The sequence below is a fragment of the Ciconia boyciana genome, chromosome 9 (assembly GCF_034638445.1).
Source record: "Ciconia boyciana chromosome 9, ASM3463844v1, whole genome shotgun sequence".
Lineage (NCBI taxonomy): Eukaryota > Metazoa > Chordata > Aves > Ciconiiformes > Ciconiidae > Ciconia > Ciconia boyciana.
Window position 1 is genome coordinate 14,919,588 of NC_132942.1, and position 13,615 is coordinate 14,933,202.

The 13,615-nt window shown below is 35.9% G+C and overlaps 1 long non-coding RNA gene across 2 annotated transcripts in view; it reads right to left on the bottom strand.

Moving 5' to 3' along the window:
• The window catches only part of LOC140656955 (uncharacterized), a 117,697-nt gene that overhangs the window by 95,078 nt on the left and 9,004 nt on the right, over positions 1 to 13,615 (bottom strand). The gene's annotated exons all lie outside the window — the stretch shown is intronic.

Sequence of the window (13,615 nt, forward strand, 5' to 3'; positions counted from 1 at the left end):
TGAAGATCATCAGCCTGAGTGATTTATGAAATCTTTGCTAATACTATTTTTTATTTACATTACAATGGTTAAGGAAGCAGAAGCTTCTGAATGTTCTGGATAGTCCTTCAACAATCTTTTATGGCAGACAGCTTCAAGGAATGTGGGACAAGACAAACTAGAAGAAAGCATAACTTCCTCTCAGAACAAGGGTTTCAGCAGAGCTGTTACTTAGCAGTACTCTCTTACATCTCATCTTCTCTATTACTCTGTCACAGACTAGCTCACTTTGCAAGAAACCAGAAGGCAGAATCAATAAAACAACCCCCCAAAAAATTCCCAAAACCCACAAACAACTTTTTTGCTAGGGTTTCTACCAAAATGGTTCCATATCAGTAAATCATTTTATATAGGTCCTTAATACCTGCCATAACATAAATGTTAAAATACACTTAAATCTTAAAAACTCTGACATATAAAAGTATAAGTAACATTGCATTTTACAGTGAAGAGCTCCCCTTTGTAAGCTGGGAGTCTCTCATCTCCAAATTTTACTACAGACTTGCATCACACGGGCCAACATTTCGTTAAGAAAAGCTTAAGCTCTTAGTGAGATATTGAATCTCTTAAGATCTCAGGAAGCTTAGAATTTGCTGCTTCAGTGTTTAGAAATAAAGTCCCCTGGATCAGCTCCCCATGTCCTCAAATATTAGACCCTTGTTTCCCCAGCAATTTATAACTAATGTTTTACAGAATCAAAAAACCTCAGACATACCATGCAACTTCAAAAGCCAACAGTAAGACAGGTGTTGCAAGCAGACAAGTACACTCCCAATCTAACAATACTAAGTCTCAGATGATAAAAGTTATCAATTTTGCCCAAAATAGAAAAAGCACTAGGGAAGATTTTCAACTATGAAGTGGTGAAGGAGAGAACTCAGAGAACATATAAAAGCACAATCTACGTAAAGTCAATAAAGGCAGCCTCGTAACACAGAATGGCATCCTCAGGATCTTCAGAACAGTACTCTCATACCCTTTGTCACTTTACAGAAATCTCTGATTAGTATAACATATACTGTCCAGTAGCATCCAGAGGTCTTAGATGCTAGACACCACATATATACACACACAAGACAAAAAGATAACTACTACCACAAAAAAGAAAAACCCTCAAACTATTCTGGAGCATATAAAAAAAAAATTCTGCTGAATTTTAGTGGGTTTGAAAACTACAGAGATGCAACAGCACATCCTCATAAATTTTCAAGAGCTGGGTCTGGTTATGCAAGAGACCTTGCATGGACAGAAGAACATGAGAACATTGCCCCTAAGACTAACCACGGAGATGTCTGAACTGACAGAGAAAAATACTAACTTATGCCAAATACATTTGATCCATTTTTAATTATTCTAAAAGTCAGCTAGTAGGACACAGAAACTGGATACACCTCTTTCAAAGAAAGCTATAATATATTCAAGATTAAATAAAGCTTAAAACAGATGGGACACAGTCAAAACAAAAATAAACTTATTAATTCCAGTGGGTATGTTCTTCTAACAGTTAATATATACCAAGTTCTTCTCACCATGTGAAATGTTGAGAAGACTGCTCTGAAGAAAATGTGACATTTTTAAATAGAAAAAATAAATGTTTCACTTAATGTTTCATCTGTTGATTGAGTTGCAAGAAGCAGAATGTTATGCATACATACAGAAGTATGAATGTTATGCATACATACATTTGAAGCTATTTTATTTGAATACTGAAACTTCACAATGCCAAAAAATGTGAAAGGTTGTGTTTAATGACTTCTTTGAAGTTCACAGTGGCTGCTTTTAATGAATTGTTAATTCCTTACATTATTTAGAATACTCTCTCCATATATTAGAAAGCAGCACTAGATGTGTAATAACTTTATATTGATTATAACATGTACATTACCATTTTTATAATTTATTTCACAATATATATTCTAAGTATTTCTAGTTACTATAGAGATTCTATAAACACTCTATACACATACTTTCCTTCAAATGACCAAATCACTATCCTGTTGTCATAGCAGCAAGTTGGGTTTTGAAGCCCAGACCAGCAAGGTGGCTGTTACTGGAGTCCAGCTAGGTAGATTACCTCATCCATCCATCTGCTTCTGTAATGGGACAGAAGGGAAAGGCCTGCACAGTTTCTGTTCCACCCACATCTCCTGCATCTCAGTCTGATGCTTTGCATGTGTACAGACTAGAGCTTCAAAAAAGCAACAGTGTTAAAACAGGACCTAAGCTACCTTCCTTTCAGCTCCCAATCAGTGCAAAAAAAAAAAAACACACCAAAAAAACCAAAAACAAAAAGAGCCCCCCTTATTATTCAAAAACATACATTTTTAAGCAAGAACATATATATGGTTTTCAAGACAATATTCAATTAACTTGTTAAACAAAACCATACGGCAATAACTAGTATCCTGCTATTGCTGCTCCAACTCCAAACTCATTCAACATGTCTTAGGCATTCTGGAAGTCCAGAGGAACAGGTAGGCTTTTAAATGTACCTTATATAACTGTAATAACAACATTAAATAACCTTTAATAACCTTTACAGTGTGCCTTAAATCAATATATTTGACCAAAGCAGTAAAAACGCAAAGCCATTCAATACTAGCATAAGACTGAACTATCAGGTCTACATTCAACACTGACCCTATTTTGACAGAAGGTCTCTTTCAACAGAAAGGAATCTATGATTCTGCAATTGCAGCCTTGCTGTAACAAGCATACCTAACCACTGAAATAGATGGTGCTTGCTGTAAATAATTTCAGCAATAATTTTATTGGAAATACTTTAACTAATGCCTTTGCTCAAGAATCAACAATGCTCGTCACTAATATCAGAAGCATAAAATATACAAATTTCTTCGTAATATTGTAAGCCACATAGGCTATTCTGATAATTTTTATTCATAGTTTCTAAAGACAGTAAGATTGAAAATTGGTAACTGAGTTTCACAGACTAAGAAAATCTGATGTCTGCAGACTGCAACGATACCTTCTAAAGAAGAGGGCCATCACAGTTCACACAGCAGAAGCAACAAAAGTGAGAGGTGTGACTCACTTGCACAAAGCCTGACTCTTAGTGCTGTGCACCTTCTCTTTAATGTTTCCTTAGGTTGGAAATACCAAGTCTAAGTGTCCCAAATATATAACTCCATTTTAAACCTTGATCATAATTTTCTGATGCATTGTCATATCATCATTTTCTGATGATATGATGGTCGTGAACAGATGCAACTCAGCATGATGTTACAATATAAGCTAATATCTTCAGGAGCTCCACATGTATTTTTTGCACAGTTACAACTGACCAGGCAAATGTTCTCTTGGTAGCCTTTTTAGACGGTTGTTCTCTCCACACCTTTCTTCTCCAAACACATTAACTGTGAGTCACAAAGCTAAATGTGTGAGAAAGCAAAAGAACAAGTGTGTGTTGAAACAGACCACATGAATAATTCATCTCTGCTTTCACTTGTTCTTGCTGCCCACATTAATAGTCATTGTTCCTCTCTCCTGATAATAAGCATTTACCCAATCCATCAGAAAGTTTTTTCTTAGCCTCCAGAACATTAGCTGGCCACCTTTTTCTTTGGTAATTAGAAAATGTTGCCACTAGTGAGATTTATTACTAAGTAAAATTAATTATGCAATAGTTAATAAAAATATTTTAAAAGAGGATGCAAGTTTCAAACATTTATATAATTTCTACCAGTTTTCCCAGTGATCTTCCTGTAATGTGGATTAAAAATGGAGAAAGTTTTTTTTTTAATCAAATAAGATAAAAAATGAGTTTAAACAATTGTCATACACAGCACATAATGAAATAATTGCCATCAAGTAAACAAGGAAAAAAAAAAGGGGAGAAGTATAGAAGCTCACAATGGGAAATGGCTTGTTATAAGAGCACACAGCAGGTTTCTCGCATCTTTGAGATGCAAATATCCGCCACGTGAGGAACCTCAGCCCACTGCATTGATGGAATTATCTTCATCAGTATCAAAAGGTGACTTCTTGAGTACAGGCTTCAAAACTACTCATTTCAAAGACAACAGCACCTTCCTATCCTAGTAAACACAAGAGCCACCTCAAACAAATGGATAATAGCAGCTTGATGCTGACAACCAAGTTTCATTCCTTTGACTAAATTTACACAAATATGGAAGAAATGCAAATGTCAGGTCTCATTCACACTTAGTAAGAAACAAAAGACCTATAAAGTGAAAGTAAAGCTATACCTTCTAGCCATACAGGAATACTCCTTTGCCAGAAAGAGGCTAGGTTGGCAAAAAAAAGCAGAGTGAAAAACTTAATGAGAATTTGCAAGTAAATCAACCAGCAGTGCCAGAGGTTCAGCATCTCCAACTACTTCAAATAAATTCATCCTGATGGAGCAATCACCTGGATGAACAAAACCCAAAATACTAGTTGGAAATCAACTTCCTCTTTGCAGGGACAGGAAAGAAAACAGGGACAGGAAAGAAAACAGGGACAGACTTTTCTACTAGAGAAGAAAAGACTATGCAGAGGCAAGAGGACCAACATTCAAGCCTCCACACCAGGCAAGTTCTCAATGCAGAACATACTTTGAAGAAAACATTTGCTTCCCTATAGTTTTCAGTTTGTTTTATTTCTGCTGAATCAGATCACCTGCTTTCCATGTGTATAACAGAGTTTAATAAGAGGCATATTTGTATTAAGAAATAATACCTATACTCATCCTATACAAGAGCTCACAAACTCCAGTAAACCCATTATGCACTCTTCATTGAGCTAATCCCTCCCCAGAAAATTCCTAACCCACACATTTCCAACATTGTTTTGGATTAAATAACAATTGCTCGAGTCCTCCATCTCATAAGGTCATATATAGCTATTAAATTTTTCCTCCACTTTCACAGAGGACTTGAACATCTTATTAGCTAAAACTCCACTATAATACTCAGATCCCATTTGTGGAGAAAGTCTAGTTCATAGCAGCCAACAACACATGCATGTATGTATTTTAAAAAAAAAAAGTATGTAGAACTCTTTCTGCCTGCACCGCTTTTCCATCCCTTTGTTGACTTTTCAGTGTTGGTTTTTTTTTTTTTTTACTCTGGGGCCCATACACACAGAAATAAAAGTATAACCCAAACAGACTGTAGCCTCAATTTCAGAAAGAGAAGTGTTGGAGGGTGATTTAATTACTGTGATGATGCTTAGTCCCATTAGGGTGACCCAAAGAACACAAGGAATTTGCACTGTCAACATAGATAAGGAATTTAATCAACTCTCATCAGTTAAGATTTCACCTTCGACTTAAATTTCCTTCTACCCTGTTATCATTACCAAACATTTTGTGCTACAGGGGGTCTAAACCATTCATGCAGATTTAATTTATGGCAATTTAAACTGTGTCAGAAAGTTAATAACTTAGGAATAATGCATGCGTGTCTTACTGAGTTTATTCAGTGCCCATTAATGTGCCTGTTATTTTTGCCTTTTTGTTATTCATGCGTTCTAATCCGAAACTACATTTACATTGGGTGGAAACAAACTTACGCAACTCATCAGACCTCAAAATAGGTACCTAACTTGCCCAAACACTTTCCTCACTTTTAGAAGTGAGGAAATTCCACTTTTCCTTTTTGGAAGCACAAATCAATATTTCCACCAAAATAAGAAAACAGTAAAAGAAGATGTAAGCTCTTTCATGGACCTTGATAGTGTTTAAGAATCTCATTGTCCTCATCTACCACTAAGTCAAGAAAAAACTCAATGGAAGAGTTTTACCTCAGTGTAAGAGTGGCCTTACCATGGCATGAAACTGGTGCAAGTGAAAAAAGGTTCAGGCCATAAGTTACACATACTTAAAAATTCTTTTGTTTGAACAAGGAATACATTAATAAAAAAAAGTTTTGACTACTTAGCTGTCACCTGAACACATTTTAAAATGCAACCAGCAGTACCAGCAGGTGAAATGTTCATTTTTAGTGTACAGACAGGTGGGAGGAAAAGTCTACTTTCCAGAAAACATGAGGTGTTAGCAAAAAAAATTTTTAAGCAAGATAGGCAGTGAGTTGAAGCCATATGAAGGAATGGTGATGTTCTAGCTTACTTTAACAATTCAAACTCCATAGAATGGAACAACCTTCTGGTTTCAAGGCTGCTGACCTCTCTGATGTTTTCAGGTTGTAACCTTAACAGTTTTGCACATAAGTATACAGATCATAAATGTTTAAAGTGTTCAATGTGGATTTTGCCCACTTTCGACTGATATATCTCTAGTACATATATTAAGCACATCTCATTTGAAATCATAGCCATCTCTCATTCATACCAGACAACAGGCAGTACAAGCCCAACCACTATATGAGGAGTTTATAGTCTGTGTTATACTCCGCAAATATTTTTGGCTTCACAGGGACACACTGAACATGTTGTCAAAAGATAATGACAAAGCAACGATCAAAAGATTTTTCCATTTCAATTCAGCTGCATATTTGTTTGTAGTCTACATTTAAAAAATACTAGAGATCTTTGCCTAGAAGTCTAGATTGCCCAGTAGTTGTGCTAGCCATTTACAAATGCTAATAAAGGAAACAAAACAATCTAAAATGAAACAATTAAAAGGCTGCTTTTATTGAAGTGATTGTATTTTTCTTAATAGAAATAAATTACAAAAGTTCCCACATAGATCTAATGATTACAAATATTTGCAAAAGTACTTTGATTCCATTTGCCAAAAAACCACTTACCTAAACATAATTATTTATTTTAGCAAACTCAGGTTTTGAAGTAAAGAGCACTGTAAAAATAAAGGTAAGTATTAGCATTAATAATTGCTAAGAAAGGAGAAGAAAATCTCACTAAATGTATTTTAACAGTGGGAAGTGAAACAGCATTTCAGTGCACAGTTGTATTTTCAGAGTTTCTTGCAACCCACGATGCCAGAAGCGGTGGATTAACCTAGTTTCTGTGGGCACAAGACTAGAATCTATTGCTGAGTGCAGCTGTCGGAGCCACCTGCATATCTTTGGCTCCGATCAAGTCTCAGAAGTAAGCCAAAGGGTGACTTCAGGATGCTGCTGTGTTCATTTTAATTTATGTTTGTAAAAAAACAAAACAAAAAAGTGACCAATATAAACTAGGAAGTTTGGAAGCTGCTAACTATGTCTGCCTAGAAGCTTTGATTATACAAAGCTGGTATAATTTGTGCTTGTCCTATTTTTCCAGCATATACAATCATGTCAGTTCAACCTTGGTTTTCACTTGTATGCCTAAAATGGCTTTCCCCACCTTATTTAGAGCATGTTTAAATTAGCCAGTGAGCAAGCTGCTACTGCCAAGATTAAATGGGAAGCAAAGCCAATTGCATGGAAAAAATATGAGTCTCACAGATAAAGGAAAAAATAAGATAGGAACTTCCAGCTACCAGCAAGCTAACTTCAAACAGTTCAAATCGGCACTGTGAAGTTCAGATGCTTATCCAGACTCTTCCAGATATCCTCAAATTTAAGTCTGGAACAGTAATTAGGCTGACTTTTTTGAAGTTTATTATTCCTACTCACTGTTCTCTACCTCCCTGTTCACTAAATCAGAGAGAAAACCCACTGGGTATAGCTGTGGACTCTACAGACGCTATCCACACAACTCAAGAAACACAAGTAACTATTAAATGTTTCCTTTACAGCACTTGTGCATGTAAAAATACATTCATTCAAAAGACCCCAAACACTATTCTGTTTTTACTGGCTTGCCCACTCACAAAGCATCATGGTAGCCACCAGGCTGACTTGACATGTACCACAAACCCTTCCTCTGCAGGTATGGCCTGTTTCTGGGAGCACACCTTTGGGCATTCTAGACGCACACACAGAGAAATTAATTTTCCATTTTCTGAATCAAGAGTTCATGAAACCTGAGCAAAGCAAAGTTTGGCAGGTTTACAAACATAGGCTGAATAATAACATAACATTTTGATAAGAACTACTTAAATACTCAAAGCTAGTGAGAGGAACAAATAAGCTATCTTCTAGTTTGCTTGAAGTTTCCCAGATAAAGTGAAAATGCTGGAAAAAATAACCAGGATAATAAGTAAGTTTATAAGTACATATAAGTATTAGAACAACTCAGGAGATAACACTAGAAATACTTCCATTAGTTGTTTTTAAAAACCCACATTACTGAAGAAATAAAGACTGTTTTAATGGATACCTCTGGCCTATTTAAAAATCACGCTGAACCCTCCACCTGCTTCTTGGCATCATGGCATTATACCTACATAAGGACACAGTTCAAGATACTTACACTGGCTCTAAATGATTTTGCATCTATAATATACTAGTTATACTATGACAGCACCCCACTTAGATTAGATAAACTCTGCTGAAAAGTAAGTTTTCTCTCTGTGCAGCAGTGCACTGTGTGTTATATACTTGAATACAGGCTTAAGATCAGGCTTGCATTGCCAAACACTGCCAGTTTTAGGTAACGCTACAATGCCTATCATGCCTCTGAAACAGCTAAAGAAGAACCAGCAGAACAGATTATGTGGATGCTCCTCAGTACATATCAAAGTGAGTCATCTTTTTAAAAATTTTTTAGTCACTTCCCACTAAGAAAATGAAGACTTTTTGCTCAGACAAGATGAAGAGCATTCACACAATCCATTCTGCCTGCACTGCTTTGTGAGCAAGCTTTCAACAGACAATGGCATCTAAAACCCACACGCCAATTTCTGTAATGACAATCTGATTTTCATATTACATACCCTTATAGCTCCGCAACGAAAGACGATCTTCAGTACCTTCATGAGAGAACCACAAAAGTGAAAGGGAACATACAGACAGCTGATCCCAGATCTGGATCAAGATACACTGGATATACAGCACTGCTGTCCCTCAGAACCAGCGGGGCCAGGCAGTTGGGGCAGTAGCAAGCACACCATGCTGAGCCAGCATCACGCAGAGGCACTCATTCGAGGCGCTGCCCTGTAGTACACACCACTCGTGTGCGCGCTGCACAACACGGCAGGCATTATCCCAACAATCTGAGGACTTTGAGACTTCACAGTTTCAAATCATAATTATTGCCTGTGTTCACCTCATCTCTGGACAAGAATGGAGTAGGAATGCAGATTCAGGAGTAAAGAATTCCCTAACTGGATACTACTCTGAATCAAAATCCAAAACAAATAACTTGGATACGTTTCTACTCAAATCCAGAAAGGTACCATGTTGCAGTCTTCTGCTGTTGCCATGAATAAAGCTCAAAATTAAAACCTTTAAAGTTAGATCAGAAATAAGCTATTCAGTTTTTGCTTATATCTGTTGATCATCCGTAAGTTTTTAAAACAACAGATTTATGTGTAGTAAAGTTTAAGATATAGCTTCTACTCAGGATTCATACATCTTGTCCAACATGGCAATAATTCAGTATTTTTAAAGCTGATTCATCTTGCTTCTGTGGCATTTGTTTTCATTTACTCTAACTGGATGCAGAACCTGTTCATCTGATGCATCTTATTTTTACAGATAAATTGGTAGTGTAATTACAATTTATAATCTGAAATATGCTAGGAGTTTTCTTATTTGTAATGTGAATGCAAAATGCTACTTGAGATTTATGTGCTTTTATTATGCACACCAATAAAGTCCGTTTGTTTGGGGTTTTTTAATTTCTACAATTTAAAAAAATTTACTTTGTGTTTTGCTTACTTGTAAAATGATTGTTAATTTAGGCACAGAAAAATATTATGTTATTAAAACCACTGAGTGCTGTCTTGGGTGAATAACTCATGTATTAGCCTGGGATCAATGCAAATTAATCCACTCAGCACCATGAAAAGGCTGCTTCTGCTCCTTATGTTGCATCAGAGTAGGAAAAGGTCTGATAAAGAATGGATGAATAGGCAGAACAAATAATTTGTCATACAACTTCCTTTTAGCAGCAGAGAGTAATTAATTTAGATAAATTATATCAAGTGTCCTGCATTTTATATGAGAATTTCATTAAAGTAATGACGCTTTGATTAAGTTCCCCTCTAACATGGATTGTCTACAGGAGGAAATTAGCACTTTCATTCCCCTTTTCTCTTCAACATCCTCTAACAATTCGTGGCTATCATCAGCTCATAGTCATTGGCCAAAAAAATCTCTGCTCTGACTCTAAGCCTGTGTAATATCCATATCATTACTATTGACTTAGTATCACCCAGCAGGGTACTCCATTGACTTCTTTATAAAATTCCTGCCTAAAGAATTTAGAAATTAAGACCCCTAATAATGCCCATAGTCACACAAGCATCCTATTCATAATGGTCGGTTTGGATATCACAGTTTTCCTACTTTGAATGCTCATACAAAACTAAACTATTGCTGAATCAAGACCTAAATCCTATTTCTGGAACTATACCTGTAGAGCAGATGGACATGTAATTACAACAGCCTGTTTATATTCTGATTATTTCTCCATTTGATTTCTGTGTCCAATGATAGATTCTGGAGTGGAAAACATTTCAGTCATTTACTGCAAACCTAGTCAGAAGAAAGCTATTCAGTACATGCCATCCAAAATCATAAAGGCAGGTCATCAGATTACTATATCTCAAATCCCAGAATGATATATGAGCCAACATTATCTACAGCAAAAAGATTACCTGAAAGGTGAAATCATACATTTTCAGGTGTGACACCTAACTAGAAGAGCTATTAGAGTCCCCAGTTAAGTGTACTGCCTGGGGAATAAGGAAAGCTGATACAGCATACTATTTTAAAGTGTGATACATTGTAAATAGTTCAAGCTAGTTTTCCAGAGGTCTGCCCGAGTTTGTTTTTCCCAGAGTACCACAGGATATAAACCCTGAAAACTTACAGTGGCATTTTCTATCATGATTCACTGCCACAAGGCAAAAGGTGCCTTTTACATTTATTTTCCCAGCCTCCTGAAAGCAAAATTTACCTCCAGTCAGTGATGTCTGAAAATTATTTTCTTCATAATTCATTTTATCTTTGTATCTTTTTACTAGATGCTCTTCTGACAAGAAAAAGAAAGGATGCTTCAGCAACAGTCAATCAGTGAGCAGCTAAGTTGCCAATGTCATTTCCACACTGTGGAAATTAACATTGTTCAAGATGGTAGATAAAGCACCAAATAATATAAAATAATACAATATAGGAGTAAAAAGCAATGGTTTCAAATTGACTAGATCTTCAGTTCTGGGGTTTTTTTTCCTTAGCAAAATAAGAAAAGCCACATTTTAAAAAAAGTCAAAGCTACAGCCTTGTTAAGGAAGCTTTTAATCTCTCAGAAGGACAAAATAAAGGATTATTCTTGTTCCCTAAATTTTAAAGGAAAAATGCATTTCAAATGGCCATTAACTGATCTATCAATTTTAATCATTTCAATTTATTGTAGCTCATGTTAGAGGAGAAATAAACATGGCATCCAAAATTAGCCATTCCACCCACTTCTACTTAGCTTTATAAGATAATTTAATTTGCAAACTCAGACATCCATCAGCAAAAAGAAAGACCAAAAGGACACTTGAAGAAAACCCTGCCTTCACAAAAAAAAAAATTAAAGAAACAGTCAAACAGAACATTAACATCACAAGTTAAGAAACAAGAAGAAACAGCCTACTCCAGTGGAAAAAAAAATATACAGATTTAACATTTTATTTACTTAAAGAATCACAAGAAATAGGGTTCAAAATGGTCAGTCTTTTCTTGCTGTAAAGATCAAGGACCTTGATCATCTAGATGTACCACTGTTGCAATTCACAGCAAAGGCTGGTTTTCCCAGTTTAATATGAATGAAAAGGGAGAGAAGTTTTCTTTCTGCAAAAAAATTTATTGGAATTTAAAAAACACCCACATCTTTAATGCTTCCTAGAACTTTCAGCACCCTCTCTTCACAATGGAGAGATTTCCAAACAAGATCAGGTATATGAGTAGGAAGGAAGCAGTGATACCTATAAAGTTCTACCTACTTTTAACTGAGCTAGTTGTTGCATTTGATTCTTATACAAGTCACTCAACTTACAGTACTAATTTACAATTTGATCAAAATACTAGATTATTTTGGAGCTGCAACATTCTCTCTTACTAGCTTTATACAGTACTATATGTGTTATACTTAGAGAAATAATTCCCATATCACTTAAAATGAATCAATTAAAGATGAGAACAATTCTGCTAGACTATTACCAGACAGATTATTACCAACATACTTCTCCCTCCCTCACTGATCCCAAATACAGCTCATGTAACTCTTTTTTCTTTTAGAGCTCCTTCAAAGACTCCAGTTTCAAAGGCATTTGTGGGAATAAGTTTCTTCAGCACGTTCTGAAACTCCTCAGACAGACTACTATGGGCTGATTCAGATGAGTACACATGACTATGCACACACATAACAGAAGGATTTTGCTTACATTTAAAAAAATATTAATTGAAACTCCAATATAAGCACCATATTAATAGACATTCTTGGAGATCTAGGAGGTTATGACCAGGATTCAAACACCAAAGAATATTTCCCCACTTAGCAAACTGAATTGATTTACACACTTTGCCACTGTTTAATAGATCAATGGTTTCATGTCTAACTAATCTTAATTCCAGCTACATTAAAACAGAATGAAGTATTTTCCCTAACAAAATTATCTAGAGAAGCTTCACTGTGGTAGCTGTACCACTGAAAACATGTAAACTTAATGAAAGTATTGCACTGTCCTATTGTATCCATGCTGCCCATGCTTTCTTGACTTTTTTAAAATGAAACAAAAATACTGTAACCTGAATGTTATGTACAGCTTTTTTCTATTCTTTTTCATACACCAGTGTCACCATACATACTCAAATATTCCCCATGCACAGTGTCCCTCATACAATATTATTTCATTTTGCATCACAACAATTTATTAGAAAGAAGGTCTGTAATCTATACCTAGTCCATGCATACAGCTCCTGATGATGCCGCCAATGGGGGACCAGCATAACAAATAAGAAAACTGTGCAGTGCTATAAGGTGCGAGAGACTTCACCTAAATCAATGCATACGTGCCTCAATGCATGAGGTAAATGATTCCTAACATCAAGAACAAACACATTGCTTTAAATGAACAAGCGTAAGGCTAAGTGTAAGCCATTTTTGAGACCTAACCCCAGTTTCGATCAGAGCTAGTCAGGAATTTTCTGATAGAAAATTAGCTGAAACTCAAACGAATACCTTATAAGTTATGTTTTGATTGGGGAAGGAAGAGGGAAGGGAAAAAAAAAAGACTTGAAGATCTGGAATTTAAGTAAAATTACTATGGCCCATCCATCCCAGAAGAACCAGCAACTGAATGCAAAACTGCCACATCCCAGTTGAGCCCTTATCACTGAACACACGCACATACACACACCAAGAGTCTTTCTCTCCTCATGTTTTCACTGAACTTCTTTTATTTGATGTAAATGATACTCAGAGAAGAGCAGAGAGAGAGAGAGAAAGAAAAACACATTTTATCTTGGAACAGCTGGAAATCTTATTTAAACTATGGAAGGAAGTGGAAACAATAAAAGAATCACTTGGAACTTGGGGGTTCCAAGCTTATAGAGAA